General features: G+C 40.5%; 1 long non-coding RNA gene across 1 annotated transcript in view; it reads left to right on the forward strand.

The window, feature by feature from the left end:
* Positions 1-656: 656 nt before the first annotated feature.
* LOC310632819 overlaps positions 657-16,715 on the forward strand; it is a 117,345-nt gene continuing 101,286 nt past the window's right edge. The window contains exon 1 of the long non-coding RNA XR_014490919.1: positions 657-758. This is a non-coding gene — a long non-coding RNA (uncharacterized lncRNA). The remainder of the gene's footprint in view (positions 759-16,715) is intronic.

A 16,715-nucleotide genomic window follows, 5' to 3' on the forward strand; every position in this document is an offset into this window, starting at 1 on the left:
GGTTGAAAAGACCTGCTCCATGTTTCTGAGAGAGAGAGAGAGACCTAAAAATGGGGTATCCCTGCTCCTTAATTACTACCCCACATTGGCTCCGCCCACAAATTCTCATTCCCCAAATTTTCACGAAGTGAGCCTTTTCAAAGGTACTGTCTTCTAAAAGTAAATGTGAATTATTTCTTTGTATTTAAAACAAACAAACAAAAAACAGGGGTATTCTATTGGGAGCATGTGCAGCAAATTTATTACATGTGTAGGTCGCAGGAGCTAAGGTGAATGACAAAAATAATTTATTAAAGAACTTGAAATTTGTAGTAACATACAACATAGTTATGGAACAGTATACAATAGTATGAACACAGAAGTTTTTCTGCTTGTCAGATTTGGTTTGGTTTGATTTGTGTTCCTTTCAAAAATCAGTCAAGAAAAGGTAGCCTGGCTACTGGATGCTGCAAACAATACAAACAACTTCTACTCTTATTATTATTATTTGATAAAGTGCCCAACACATATCTTCTTTTTATGAAATGGTTGCTAAAAATAAGCAAAAAGCACCATAGAATAGAATTAGAAAAACACAGAATAAAACAATAGCGTGTGACTCAAACACTGAGAAACAAAACTTAATTCTATTCATTCCACAAAAAAGAAAGAAAGAAAGAAAGAGAAAGAAAGAAAGAAAGAGAAAGAAAGAAAGAAAGAAAGAAAGAAAGAAAGAAAGAAAGAAAGAAAGAAAGAAAGAAAGAAAGAAAGACTATACAGTACAATCTCTACTGGAAGGGAAAAAACTATGTCAGATTTTGGAATTGGGCAGTTACACTTCTAAATCCAGATTCCCCCCCCCCCCTTAGTTACAAAAGTTGAATTGGCACAACTTGGAAAGGCAAAACACACATGCTGATACTGAAATTCCAGATCGTGCCATTGGTTCATCACAAACCCCACAAATTGGATGGCTAGATTCAGTTTTTCACTATCCCTTTCCAGATCACAATGAGTCGTCTGGGAATTTAGTCATTTAAAATGTAAATATTCAAGAGGTTTCAAAAGTGAAATTTTATTGCCAAATAGGAGCAACTGACCATGCTTTATCAAATAAAAAAAAACCAACCCACCGATTGCATTCACAGAACAACCTAGCCATCAAACCACTGGAAATGGATTCACATGGCACACTAAGCTGTAGTCAAGGAAAACACTATGGCCTGGTGTTTTGCATTCATCCAGTCAATTTGTTGAGAAGGGGCTATCCTAGACTAGTTGCTTCAGAATAGGGCATTGCATGGCCAGCATTAGTCAAAATGCCATTTTACTTCCCATAATCTCCAAACTGAGCAATAAGAGCCACATTCTCTTAACAAATAAAGTTCATGCCTTCAAAAGATCAGGGAAAAGAATAAAGCAAATGCAATTATTGCTTTAAAATCAGAAATATTTACCAACAAAAAGAAACATGCAAAAAAGTGGATTTGGATTTAAATTGCATTTGGATTTAGTCCTCTCCCATTCCAGAAATATATGGTGTAGAATGGGCGTAATATTTATATCCAATGAAGAAGTGGGATCAGGAAATAATAATAATAATAATAATAATAATAATAATAATAATAATAATAATAATAATAATAATGATGATGATGATGGTGATGATGATGATGGTGATGGTGATGGAAGGGAGCTTAGAGGTCCTCTAGTCCAACACCCTGCTCAGGCAGAAAACCCTATACCATTTCGGACAAATGGCTGTCCAGTCTCTTCTTAAAAACTTCCAGTGCTGGAGCATTCACAGCTTCTGGAGGCAGGTTGTTCCACTGGTTAATTGTTCTAACTGTCAGGAAGTTTCTCCTTAGTTCTAGGTTGTTTCTCTCCTTGACTAGTTTCCATCCGTTGCTTCTTGTCCTGCCTTCGGGCGCTTTGGAGAATAGCTTGACTCCCTCTTCTTTGTGGCATCCCCTGAGATATTGGAACACTGCCATCATGTCCCCCCTCGTCCTTCTCTTCATTATACTAGACATACCCAATTCCAGCAGCCGTTCCTTATATGTTTTAGTCTCCAGCCCCCTAATCATTGTTGTTGCTCTTTTGGAGTATAATAAAAATCACAAGAACTTTTTGATGCAAAAATCACAAGCATAGTCAGACTTTGCTGATGAACGGGTACCTGAACAGATAAGGCATTCACCACCTTGAAGGAATTTCATTGATCATATTGAATCTCTGTTTTTTATGAAATTCCTCAAATGTTTCCTGTAAAACAGAAAGCCTTTTGTTCCAGGCCAGGTATATTTCCCTAAGCGCTTCCTTGCCTTTCTTGGTTCATGGCCAGAAGAAAGATCTTTATAGCATTTGTGTTGTGTTGTATCCTCCCTGGGGCTTTCTACATAATTAATATGTGCTCTGTCACTGAAGATGCCACCTAATCAGAAGATCTTGCTGTTCACTAGAATGACCAATAATCTCCAAGAAAGTATAATTAAGCTCCATAAATGGAGCTAGTCAGTCAACTTTAATACATTTAATAAATACAATTTAATAAATTAATATTATTATAGTTAATAACTTTAAGGGATTCTTTAGCTGGCATGTCCTCCATCAAGAACAAGATTCGTCAAGATATTTCTTAACATCTCTGTTTATTCAAGGAAGGAATTTAACATAAATTTTCTGACAGCCATTAGAAAAAAACAAGAAGCACCAGTACAATGATATCTGTAAAAAAACATCAAGGATGGGAACAGATACAGCAAAAGAAACTCTTCTAAAAGTTCTCTAAACCTAGAAGAAAATTCCAAACTCAAACTAGTAAGCTAAAGGTGCCAATGAACAGATAATAATTGATTCAAAGAAGATAAAAGATGGGAGGCAGATACTGAGGTTCTGTACAGATAGTCCTTGACTTACGACCACAGTTGAGCCCAATATTTCCATAGCTAAGACAGTGGTTAAGTGAGTTTTGCCCCATTTTATGACCTTTCTTTCAACAGTTGGTAAGTGAATCACTGCAGTTATTAAATTAGTAGCACAGTTAAGTGAATCTAGCTTCTTCATTGTTTTTACTTGTCAGAAGGTCGCAAAAGGTGATTACATGACCCCAGGACATCGCAAGTGTCTTAAATACATGCCAGTTGCCAAGCATCCAAATACTGATCACAGGGATGCTGCAATGGTCATAAATGTTCGCAGATGATACAACTGTGGTGGGTCTTATTACAGGTGGGGATGAGACAGCATATAGGGCGGAGGTACAAAAACTATCCATATGGTGTAGTAACAACAACTTGCACCTAAACATTGGCAAGACGAAAGAGATGGTGTTAGACCTCCGGAGAAAAAAGGATGAACCTGCCCCACTTTACATCGGGGAGGACTGTGTGGAGAGAGTTTCCTCCTTTAAATTTCTGGGAGTCTACCTCTGTGAAGATCTGACCTGGAATGTTAACACAACCCAGGTGGCTAGAAAGGCCCAACAGAGGCTTCACTTTCTTAGGATCTTGCGGAAGAACAGGGTAGAACAATGGCTAATGACCCTCTTTTACCGGTCTACTATAGAGAGCGTCCTCTCGTATGGTATTGTGGTTTGGTATGGTGGTCTGACAGCGGCGGACAGGAAAGTATTACAGAGGGTGGTGAGCACAGCACAAGACATTGTGGGCTGTTCCCTGACACCACTGGATGACATCGCCAGGGCTCGTTGCCTTGGAAGAGTGAGGAAAATTCTCAGGGACGACTCACACCCTGGACGGTATCTCTTTACTCTCCTACCATCCAGTAGGAGATATAGAAATATAGCCAGCCATACCAACAGGCTGAAAAATAGCTTTTATCCGTGGGCTGTTAGGCTTTTAAATGGGATATAATCTCTGTGAACTTATGCAGAATTGACTTGGGAGGCCGGTGTGTGGTGTAGTTGGTTCACATGGTGTGGTAGGATGGAGGGTTTGTTGTCACTGTGTGTTGGGGGGAGAGAGCACTGGGGGAGGCTCAGCTAATCTCAATGTACACATGTTGTACTTTGACAATAAAGGTTTATTATTATTAAATGTGAAAAATGGTCCTGAATCACATTTTTTTCAGTGCCATTGTAACTTCACTAAATGAATGGTTGTAAGTTGAGGACTATGTGTACCATAGAGATATCAATATCCAAGAAATTTTGGAAGATAGTCCCTATTTACAAGAGCACCTGGTACTATTAGATCAACACTCAGCCACTACCAAGTTGGGAGGCTACAAGAATTGATGAAATATTCAGAGAAATATGGCAAATGATCATTAACATTTCTGACCAAAACCATGCCAGTAAACCTGAAGAATGATATGATGGCCAATAGGCTGGAGAAGCTCAGTCTATACAGCAATACCAAAGAAAGACTTAACAGAGCATGCAAACTATCATACAATGTCCTTAATTCCACATGTTACCAAAGCAATACATAGAATTGTCCAGTATACATTAGATCTCTACATGGAAATGGAAATGTTCGAGATGCTTTTAGAAAAAGCTGAGAAACAAGACTTTACTGCTGATGCATAATGGATAATTGAAAGGGCTAAAGAATGCTAAAAAGAAGTCAAGGCTGCTTAATTGAATATTAAAATGCCCTCAATTCTGTCAAGCATATTGAGTTGTGGAATGTCCTTAGGAAATGTTATTATTCAAAACTTACATACCAATCAGAAAGCCATGCTCAAGATGAAACAGGCTGAAACAGATTGGCTCTGTGTAAAAAGAGGTGTGAGATATAGCTTTATGTTCTTTCCATATTCATTCAGCCCAACTGCAGAATATAAATACAGAGGGACACTTGACTGGAATAAGTTGAATCTGGATTTAAAAACAGAGGAAACAACAACAATAACCTGTGCTATGCTTCTGACACTATGATAACTGAAAAATGCAATTAATCTGGAAATTCTGGTAATGAAAGTTAAGGAGCATGGTGAAAAAAATGGGACTATAGCCATAAGCTTGTGGATCATACAGTAAACCAGTCAGGAGTTCTCATCAAAAGCACAAATGACCAAGCTCATAATTATCATTGTGGGAAGACCCAAATCTCTTGAGAAGCTCATAGTGGTGAGAAAAATGGAAGAGGACGACAGCAGCAAAGTGGATGGAGTCAATTACAGCAGTCCTGGGTGCATCATTGGGATTACTTGAATAACCAGATTGGAGATAGACCATCCTGGAGAACATCTATCTATGTAGTCACTAATAATTGACACTTAATTGATGTTATATAATCAATCAAACCATGAATTTCAAATGTCTGCTCCATCAAGGAGTGGTTTGGAAGTATGAACAAGCGGTTGCCTATCAAATATACCACACTAGATCTTTTATATTGCCTCAGAATGCAATGCTTATTTATTCAATGAAATTGTGAGGTGGCAATCGGCACAAACATGTGAACTATGTTCTAATGCACTAGATAAATGCCAATATTTTATCACTTCTAATAATCAGTCACTAGATGGTAAACCTGACCTGGCTGATTTTAGAGCAGGATTGGACCTCACTAATACATAGATAACAGAGTGAGCGCCTGTTACTCGTCCCAGCTTCTGCTAACCTAGCAGTTCGAAAACACATAAAAATGCAAGTAGAAAAATAGGGACCAGTACGCTGGGAAGGTAACAGCGTTCCGTGCGCCTTTGGCATCTAGTCATGCTGGCCACATGACCACGGAGACGTCCTCGGACAAGCGCTGGCTCTTCGGCTTTGAAACGGAGATGAGCACCGGCCCCTAGAGTCGGAAACAACTAGCACACATGTGTGGGGGAACCTTTACCTTTACCTTTAATACATAGATGGGAGCCTTGACTGAGAAATTAAACAAAAATTGGAAGAAGGCAACTGTTTCTGTACTGTTGGCAAGAAATATGTATCCTTATACATAGCCAAAATCAAGCTCAGAGAAAAGCTTTATTTTTATTGTTCCTAATAATTAGAGCCTAAATTTATCTTCTTTTTAAATTTGCATTTTTAAAAAAAATATACCACTGGTTCTGATTCTCAGATTGACACTGCTGAATTATCATAGTAGTCCAGATTCCATGCCACGTACTTCCTGGATGGATCTTCAAGCAAGGAAGCAGAAGAAGAGCAAAAGATATATGAGGTCCTAGATAGAATAAACGTTAGGGAATCAAGCCCTAATTTACTTGTTCCAAACTCCACACTGTGGATTGTGATCTTAAGACAGATTCAAACTACAAGATTCAACACTATTATTGTCACCACATTGAGAACACAGGGGGAAAAAGTATTAATCTAAAGTTGTTCAAGAGAATTGGTTTATTCTAGATCAGATTATTGCTCTTTATTAATCAGTTCTTGCATCATCAGGAATGATCAGGACTCTTATCTTTGTTAAGACTTTTCTTGACAACTTAAAACACACCAGCCAACTGAGCCAGTGCTTACTCACTTAACTAGGCAAAGGCAGGATTAAGGTGTTTGAAAACACCAAAACCTAGACAGCAACAAGTCAGAGTTAATTATCTGTAACTATCTTGAGTTTGGAAGAGAATAGTTTTACTGGTCAGCTGTGTTGTACAAAGGCCAACATTCAGCAAATAGTCAAAACTGCCCAGAAGGTTCTAGAAGAAGAGTGGGAGACACAGAACAGCTGAAAAAGCAATTCTGTCCAGTAAAGAAGTCAGTATTAAGGCAGTATGAAACATGAAATACATTTCCCAAATGGTTGCAACATCCAAACTACATGGTTTTTTATTCCTGCCTAGTCAGTGGAGAAGGGAGCAGACTGAAGCATTATCAATATTTGTCTACTGGGGCATGATCTCAAGGCATGGAGGATATGGGTGAAGATTCTGTATTCCTTATTACAAAGAAAACCTAACCCTGACCTGCCAAACTCATTGATAGTAAGATTTGACTGGTTAGTGGCTTCCTGGGTTCTGCATGTTGTGTGAAGAGATCCGCTGTTTCTTTAACCCAAGATTGGCCGTTACTGGGCCTTCACCTAGGCAACCGTGGCTCTTTTATGACTCGTGGACTTCAACTCCCAGAATTCCTGAGCCAGGAATTCTGGAAGTGGAAGTCCACGAGTCATAAAAGAGCCAAAGTTGCCTACCCTGACCTAGTGGTTTTGCAATTATTGTCTTAAGCATTGCTGACCTTGAAAGGACAGGCATCCTAGTAGAAGTCAATTCATGGTGAAAAGTCAAAATTATCACCACACTAAAACACAGTGTAACATTTTTAATTTGAGGGAGGGCATTAAAAAGAGTAAGTTTTTAAATTTGAGGGAGGACATTAGAATAATTGCAATGCAATTTGCACAGATAGTTCAGTGTTTCTCAGTCATTTTAAGATGTTTGGATTTCAATCCCTAGAATTCTAGGAGTTGACATCCCCACATCTTTAAAAGGCTAAGAGTGAGAAGCACTGGTGTACATACTGGGGAATTCTGGGCAATGAAGTCCCCCACTTTAGAGTGAAAAGGACTGTGACTTCAGTTTCATCCTTTAAGACGGGTGGAGAACTATGGCCTTTTTATGACTTGTGGACTTCAACTCCCAGAATTCTGGGAGTTGAAGTCCACAAGTCATAAAGGGGCCAAAGTTCTCCACCTCTGCTTTAAGAGAACCCATTTGGCTTCACTTCCCATGCGCCACTGAAAGATCCCACAAAGAAGAAAGCCCTTTTCACAGGATTTCAGTGAAAGATTTCATGAAAAACTCCAACACTATTAAGTTTTATATATCATCAGCCACAAGTAGTTCCCTCAACGTATGTCTGCCATGATTTCCAATGGTAGATCTACAATTATAATAATAATAAAGTTGAAAGGGAGCTTGGAGGTCATCTAGTCCAACCCCCTGCTCAGGCAGGAAACCCTATACCATTTTAGACAAATGGCTGTAATTGTTCTCTTGTGCTGCTCCATGGACAGCATCATGCAGGAGAGGTTAGACTTCTGTTTTTATCCTAGGAGTCCACAACTTATGCTTTTTCCAGGCCAATGGCTAAAATTAATGCAGCAGCAAACAGCTGTGACCAGAGCAAAGAAATGGAAGTGGCCAAGACCAAGATTTAATACTGTTTAATTTAATTTGCATCCAAATGTAATTAAAATAACTAACACAGATAAGTGAATATTTGCTATGTATTTAATCATTACCTCTTTGGTCACATTAAGGCTGGGTTTGCACACTTAACCTTAAACCTGGGTTAAGAAAACGTCATAGTCATGTTTACGAAACATGCTGAGCCCAAACAGACTAATCATATATTATGGCTTAATGAGAGGGATGCTTCACCCCAAATGTTGAGAGAATGGCAGGGTTCTCCCAGTACATCAAATCACAAATGAATGAACCTTTTAACTAATTGAAAGTATTGTGTAAGTCCAACCTCAGTGAAGATTTATGAACTTGGGAGACACACCCAGGACTGAGAACTGCATGTGTCTCTCCCAGGATGGTGAAGTTGTACACTCCTGACTAACATTAAAATACACACTCAGCCAGGTGTGTCTTCAGAATAAACACCCCCGGCCCCCCAAAAAAGAAAGCCATTTGCAGTGGTTCTATACTTCAAGATGGTTATGTAACCCTAAACCTAACCATCATTGGATGAGTTTGGGAATTGCCATGGAGAGGGATCTCAGTTTAAAGTTCTACCCACTAAATGTTCTGTAATTTCTTAGAGAAAGAGCATAATTTGCTCTTGGTCTGTACTGGTCTGTGGTGCAGAGTTTTAGGGATTTTCTGCTTCCACCTCACTGTTTCAAAAATTTACAGCACTTGTCTTGTTCAACAGAATTATCTACAGCAAAAAAAGTGGTTTGTCAATAGCTCTGTTTGGAGAGGAAGGATATTTTGCCTAGGCCAGGAGTAGGGAACTTTGGCTCTTTTATGACTTGTGGACTTCAACTCCCAGAATTCCTGAGCCAGCCATGCTGAGGAGAAAGGGAAAGGTTTCCATACTGAGACATGCTGGCTCAGGAATTTTGGGAGTTGAAGTCCATGAGTCATAAAAGAGCCAAGGTTCCCCACCCCAGCGTAGGGGGAAGATTGGTTCTTCACACTGTTTGAGAATGGCATGAGATCACAGATTAGAAACACAAGCCATATGTATCTGAGTGGCTTGTTTCTTCTTCAGGTAACCCAAATATTCATTTCCTTTTATGTGGTAGAAAAAGAACTGCAGGTAGTCCTCAACTTACGACCAGAATTGGGACCGGAATTTCTGTTGCTAAGCAAGGTGGTAGTTAAGTGAATCGCACCTGATGTTTATGACTTTTTTTGCCACAATTGTTAAGAGAATCATGTGGTTGTTAAGTGAATCCAGCTTCCCTCTTTGACTTTATTTGTCCAAAGCCGACTGGGAAGATCGCAAAGGGCAATCACCCCAGCATGTTGCAAACATTGTAAATATATGCCAGTTGTGCACAAATTTTGATCATGTGACCGCAGGGATGCTGTAACAGTCAAAAGTGCAAGGACCAGTCGTCAGTCACCTTTTTCAGTGCCCTTGTAACTTTCAACAGTTGCTAAATGAATGGTTGTAAGCAGTGGTGGGATTCAAATATGTGAACAACCAGTTCTCTGTGTGGAAGAGAAGCTTCCGGAAGTCTGTTCTGGGCCTGGGCAACAAAAAAATTAGCTACCAGTTCTGCCAAAGTGGTGCAAGCTGGCTGAATCCCACCACTGGTTGTAAGTCAAAGACTACTTGTAATGCTGAATCCTTTTCTTTTTTTCCTGATTTGCTTTTTAGTGTCACTGGTTCCTTCATATTGTGCCTTTAAAAAATAAACACACCTCATGAGCCAGGAACATTTCTGGAACAACAACACATGTGTCGCTATGGAGACCTAATTTAAGGGACCAGTGATCCCTCCCTCTAAGATCAGCTTTTATCTAGTCAGGTAGTCCTTGACTTACAATCACAGTTAGGACCAGCGTTTCCATTGCTAAGTAAAGTGGTCTGAAGTGAGTCAGGCCCTATTTCATGACTTTTTTTTTTTGCCATGATTGTTAAGTGAATCACAAGGTCGTTGCATTGGCTTCCGGTTGCCCTCCGGGTGAGATTCAAGGTGCTGGTGATGACCTATAAAGCCCTAAATGGCTTGGGTCCGGGATATTTGAGGGAACACCTGCTGCCGGCATCAAGCTCCCTTCGTCCTGTGCGCTCCCACAGGGAGGGCCTTCTCAGGGTGCCACCGGTAAAAGACTGCCGGCGGATAACACCCAGGGGAAGGGCCTTCTCTGTGGGTGCGCCTGCCCTTTGGAACCAGCTGCCTGTGGAGCTTAGGACTGCCCCCAACCTTCATTCATTTCGCCGAGACCTAAAGACCTGGCTCTTTGAGCTTTCTGGCCCAGGCTGAGAGTTTTTAACTGGGTTTTTTTTTACTTCAGGGATCGAATTTAATTATTTTTAATTGTTTTTTAATTTTTGTATTGTATTGATGTTTTAAACACCTTGTAAACCGCCCTGAGTCCTACGGGAAAAGGGCGGTATATAAATCTAATAAAATCTAAAATCTAAATCTAAGGGAATCCAGTTTACTCCACTGGCTTTTCTTGTTGGAAGACAGTCTGGAAAGTTGCAAATGGAGATCACATGACCCTTGAATGCTGCGTCATAATTGCATGCTGATTCTAAGTGCCCTAATTTTGACGTGAGACCGCGGTTGTAACTATGAGTACCTGTTAGTCACTTTTTTCAGCCCTGTTGTAACTTTGGACAGTCAGTAAATGAATGGTTCTAAGTCAGGGACTACCTGTTCTCACTGGAGCAGCTTTCCAGGGTTTTAGCCAGTTTGAATCAGAGACATTTTCATGCGAAACAGAATCCTGTCATTTATTGGAAAATTCTTCATGTGTAATCCAGTAGCAATGATATTGTGCCATATCAGTCCATCTTACCTACACGGTTTGGCATTTGCTCTATTGACTGGTTCGGCTCTTTTTCCCAACCCTGCTAGACTTGTTAGGACATGAATACAGGCAGTCCTCGACTGATGACCACAACTGAGACTAAAATTTCTGTTGCTCAGCGAGACAGTTGTTAAGTGAGTTTTGCCCCATTTTACGACCTTTCTTGCCACGGTTGTTAAGTGAATGGCTGCAGTTGTTAAGTTAGTAACACAGTTGTTAAGTGAATCTGGCTTCCCCGTTGACTTTGCTTGTCTGAAGGTCGTAAAAGGGGATCACATGAACCCACGATAAAGATAGGTCAATTGCCAAGAGTCTGAATTTGGGTCATATGGCCACAGGCAATGATCATAAGTGTGAAAAATGATCATAAGTCACTTTTTTTAGTGCCGTTTTAATTTCAGTCACTAAACAAATGGTTATAAGTCAAGGACTACCTGGATAGGGTTTTCTGCCTTTAACCAGCCCCCCACCATCAAGTTGCTGCCTATCATGAATTTAGAACTTCTGAACAGTGTGGTGTTTGGAAAACAGAGGTGGTGAGGGTGGCCCCCAACCACTCTCCAAAGAGTAGGACAGGGGTCTTCAAACTTGGCCCTTTTATGACTTGTGGACTTCAACTCCCAGAATTCCTCAGCCAGTGTGCCTGGCTGAGGAATTCTGGGAGTTGAAGTCCACAAGTTATAAAAGGGCCAAGTTTGAAGACCCTTGGCCTAGGACAATTTGCCATGGCCAACTCACCACGGAACAACTCACCTCGGGACAACTCACACCAGGACAATTCAACATTCATTAATCGTTTCATTCAGTTGCTTTTATTATTAGTGACCACATTTTCATCAAAATTATTGCAACTTATATTTCTGGATTGACTTTCTTTAACTTTATTATTATTGGCCAAGGTTCCGTTAGTCATAATTTAAGCTTTCATATTTGTCGAATTGTCCTGTGACGAGTTGTCCTACAGCGAGTGCCCTGCGGCGAGTTGGCCATGGCAAATTCCGTCTCCAAACATGTCTGAGTGTGAGTGTGTGTGTGTGTGTTCTCACCCAGACCACCCCAAGGAGGACCTGTCTCAAAAAGAAAGTGTTGGTATCAGCATAAATTCAGAATAACACTTGGATTTAGTTGCGTCCCCTTGTCTCCAAGGGGATCATAAGAAAGGACAACTGACTGATCAACTCGTTTGGATGTACACACACACACACGTATATTTGAAATGATTGTCTCTTTTTCTCTCTTCTGAATAAAGACACTTGTGATTGGGTGCTAAAAGAGAACACGCCAGTCTGAAAAATAAAAGATGCTAAGGTTCATTTGTTGGGTTTGTTGGAAAGATAAGAGGGCAGGAAAGTCAAGGATCACTTTTGACCGAGACACAGATCTCCTGCTTGGTTGATGTTGGGCCTGCTGAAATCCGTCCTAGCCAAGCACCCTCTACCCTCAGGAGCTGTTATTCCCACTTAACTTGCAGAGATGCTTCTTCCAACACCCCAGTTGATTTTAACAATGTACTAATATACAAAGGAAAGAAAATGGTGGAAAAGGAAGAACCGAATAAAACAAGAGAGAATTGACAAAGAAATGTCCACAGTCACATGAAATTAATTGATCCATGCACATACCTCCAATTGAAATTAAATCTTGTTAGACAAACAACACGGCAAACCCAACTTCGCCCGCCCTACCCTCCCCCTCTCAATAATTATTACATTACTTCAAGAAAGAGTATATTTTTTCATGCATAAATCAAATTTTCATTTCTTTTTTTTTTTTTGGTCTTTTTTTTTCCTTCTTAAATTACATTTGAACACATAAACACATATAATAAATACTCTCGTAAGACATGACTCAGCAGAAAAAAGGAACACATCCCCAAAGCATAGGATATTACTACTATTTGTGATTTTTTTTTCTTTTAAAGGACTTGTTTAAATATGAAATCCGTAAACTCCAAGGAACCTTCTTTTTTCTCTCTCTCTCTCTCTCAATCTTTCTCTTTTTTAAACAAAAAACAAAAAAAAATCATGAAACTAATCAGTTTTTCCTTTCCTTTCCAAACATTCAATATGTCTTCCATTGAGCATGTCAACATAGTAACACTTGCCATCTCTGCAAAAATTATAATTTAACAGTATAAAGCTTCAAGTTGCAAATTCCAAAAACTAGCTAAGTAATTATTATTATTATCATTATTATTTTGTCACATAAACTATACATTAAATATTTTTTTTTGAGGTATTTCAGAGAACATTGTCAAAGGCTTGCCAGGTTTGTGCTGGAGAGAAAGGCAGGGCCACCGGTTTGTTGGTTTGTTTATTTATTTATTTATTTTCTCCTGACAGGAGACATCTTTGGTATCAACAAGCCATTTGGGTGTTGGGTCAAAAGGAAAAAGTGGGATTTCGCCAGATGAAGGAGTAATTCCATGGAGAAATAGGTTGGTCATTTGCGGCGGGAGGTGGTGAGGACATGTGCACGAGTACCGTCAAGAGGCAATACAGAATATGAGAGAGGCAGTTTGGTATAGTGGTTAAGGTGCTAGGCTAGAAGCTGGGAGTCCATGAGTTCTATTCCTCCTCCCTTCTGCAAGAAGGCCAGCCAGATGACTCTGAGCCAGTCCAACCCACCTCTGAGGGTGATTGTTGTGGGGGAGCAATAGAAGACAAGACGATTAGATATGTACCAATAGGATATTGGGAGCTCAAGCTTGAACTATGGGGGTCCTTGGTGCTCCCTGAACTTGGTTGCTTTCTTGCAGACGTTTCATTACCCAACTAGGTAACGTCATCAGGGCATGGTTAGAACCAATCCCACTTTCTTCTAGCACTGACGATGTTACCTAGTTGGTTAATGAAACGTCTGCAAGAAAACAACCAAGCTCAGAGAGCATCAAGAACTCCCACATTAGGTCTGTTGCTACCTTGCGTGGCACAGAATAAAGGTGGGATATAAATTTTAACCAAAAAGAAAAAAGAAAAAAGAAATCCCTCAGAATTCAAGTAGCTGTTGACCAATCAAAATATCACTATCCCTTCTTCCTTTTTCTGCATTAAGTGGACCGAGTTCTCAGGAGAGAGAGCAAAGTTAATTGGCTCTCACCTCATTTTATGACTAGCATTTTTCAAATTGCAGTGGTGGGGAGTCAAGAGCTTTCCCTGCATATGAAAGGATAGCAGGGGAAAGGTGTGTGTGGGGGGAAAGATGGCCGGGAAGATTGTTGCTTGATCAGTGAGCTTTCCCACAGGCAGGGCCGGTCATTTGTAGGTCAAAGCGGGTCCCATCCAATCCACTTCATGATATAGTTTGTCCATCCTGAGCTTTTTGGGAAGGTATCAAATGACTCTCAGGACATAGTTATTGGGGGAGCCTATCAATATTCTTACATTGGATCAATAGAAAAGAGTATTTGTAGGGTTGAACTGAGGGATACAGACGGTCCTTGACTTACAACCACAGTTGAGCCTAAAATTTCCAATGCTAAGCAAGACAGTTATTAAGTGAGTTGTGCCCCATTTTGCAACCTTTTTTGTCACAGTTGGTTAAGTGAATCACTGCAGTTGTTAAGTCAGTAACACGGTTAAGTGAATCTGCCTTTCCCCATTGACTTTGCTTGTCAGAAGATGGCAAAAAGTGATCGTGTGACCCCAGGACACTGCAACCGTATTAACTACATGCCACTTGCCACGTAGTTGCCATGTGGCCAGCTTAGTCTGATATGATGCTATATTTGATAATACCCATTGAATTGCATGGAGGATCACAGATATGTTTTAAAGTAGCTTTTCTCCCGCTCTCCTTCACATTAGCCGTAACTTTATCTTGTTTTCCCCCTTCCTCTAAGGCAGGGGTCTCAAACCTTGGCAACTTTAAAATTTGTGGACTTCAACTCCCAGAGTTGAAGTCCACAAGTCTTAAAGTTGCCAAGGTTGGAGATCCTTGCTCTAAGGAGATCCCTGCTCTAAGGAGGTCCTGATGGTGAGATGACCTGTGTAGGGCCATTATAGGACTATGCACTCCTTATAATGTGCTGCTGGGATTTCCAACATGTACTCGTACTGGGCTGAAAAACTGCCCTGCTCATTTTCAATCCTGGATCAGCCCCTCTAACCCATATGTTGACTGTGGTCACATAGATTAGGTTAGAAGAAAGTTTTCTCCAAGAACTTTGTATTCAGGAAGGGCTGGACATAGCCTCCTTTGTATGCCAAGCATAACCACAACTATGGGCTACGCACCTCAGTCTACCGTCCTACGTGGGTGGGTGACAGTCAATCAGCAGATGCCCATCAGAGACCTGGAGTTCTGGAGACAAAATGCAGAATAACCGAATTGGCAGGGACCTTGGAGGTCTTCTAGTCCAATTCCCTGCCCAAGCGAAAAACCCTATTCCATTCTGGACAAATGGCTGTCCGATCTTTTCTTAAAAAAACGTCCAGTGTTGGAGCATCAACCAAAACTTTCTGACAGAAATGTCCCAAAGAAAAAGAACACACCTCACTATTTCTTGTGCACCTAGTTAATTAGATGTGCATTGGAGTACACATGAAACACTGGGGAGTGTGTGTGCGTGTGCGGGGTGGGGGGGAGGGTTGTGTTAGAGGGCAGAAGGAGAGGACCCAGAGGACCAAAGGAGAAATGGCTTTTGTCCCATCACCCAAAAGCTACAAAAGTTGCCAGAATCCCTCTGATTAAGAGAACTGAGGTAATATCTCATGAACTTATAGGACAAAGAAAAGAAAAAAAAGAAAACCAGAAAAATGGTTTTACACCTTTTGTACAAGAAAAAGGCACTCAGCTATCACTCCAAGTTTCATTCATGCATCTAGCGCTCTTTCTTTCTTTCTTTCTTTCTTTCTTTCTTTCTTTCTTTCCTTCCTTCCTTCTTTCTTTCTTTCTCTCTCTCTTTCTCTTTCTCTCTCTCTCTCTTTCAGGAAGTTGGAAAGCACAGGAAACAGCTGGATGGGGAAAGGTCTGTGACTATCAAGTATAAGTGGAGGATCACAAGAGAACAAGAAAGGGGAGGCGCAAATGTGTATAATCCAGCACAAACCAGGCAAGGAGAACAAAATCTTTGGTATCAGATGTGATTTTCAAATCACAAAAATCGAAAACTCAAGTGAGGTAGCCTATATTTTCTGGTTCTCACTAAAAATGTCTTTGCATGTTCGGGGTCGTTCGTTTGATAGAACTGTTCCTTTTCTTTGCTTTTTTTCCCCCCCCTGCCCCTCTCCTAAGTTCAGGCCCCATCATTTCATTTCATTATTTCATTTCATATTTTTTTTCTTTTTTTCCTTTAGCGAGGCTTCTCAGCCCTTCAATACTTCACAAAATCAGGTATGGGAAATCCACCAGAGTCCTTCTCCATCATTCTTTAGCATCGAAAACTCACAACAACACAAGATGATGCGGTAGGGTGGGGTAGATTTGAAGGGGATGGACACTTGGGGCGGTCTGAGAGAGGTGATTGGGGGGGGGCTTTTGTCCTCCTGTGGTATCCCCCCCCTCTGTGTGTGTGTGTTTTGATAAAACATATCTCAGCATCTGCCCTTTTCCAGATTTCTTTGATTGGTCCAAGTAAGTTCCCACTCATCCCACACCCTGATTGGTTGCAGCCAACAGTCAAGACGGGACAAAATGTTTTGCTGAAGATAGGAAATATTAGCAGTTATTTAATTCTCTTTTTTCCCCCTTCTTCCTTTTCTGGTCAAAGAATAAACTTTTGATGGTTCTGGGGTTTGTTTGTGTTTTTTTTTACTCTCTCTTTCTTTCTTTTTGTTCCATTCCCAAAGGTGCTCAACGCATTGTCTTCA

The sequence above is a fragment of the Vipera ursinii genome (assembly GCF_947247035.1).
Source record: "Vipera ursinii genome assembly, chromosome: 1".
In the NCBI taxonomy this organism is placed as follows: Eukaryota; Metazoa; Chordata; class Lepidosauria; order Squamata; family Viperidae; genus Vipera; species Vipera ursinii.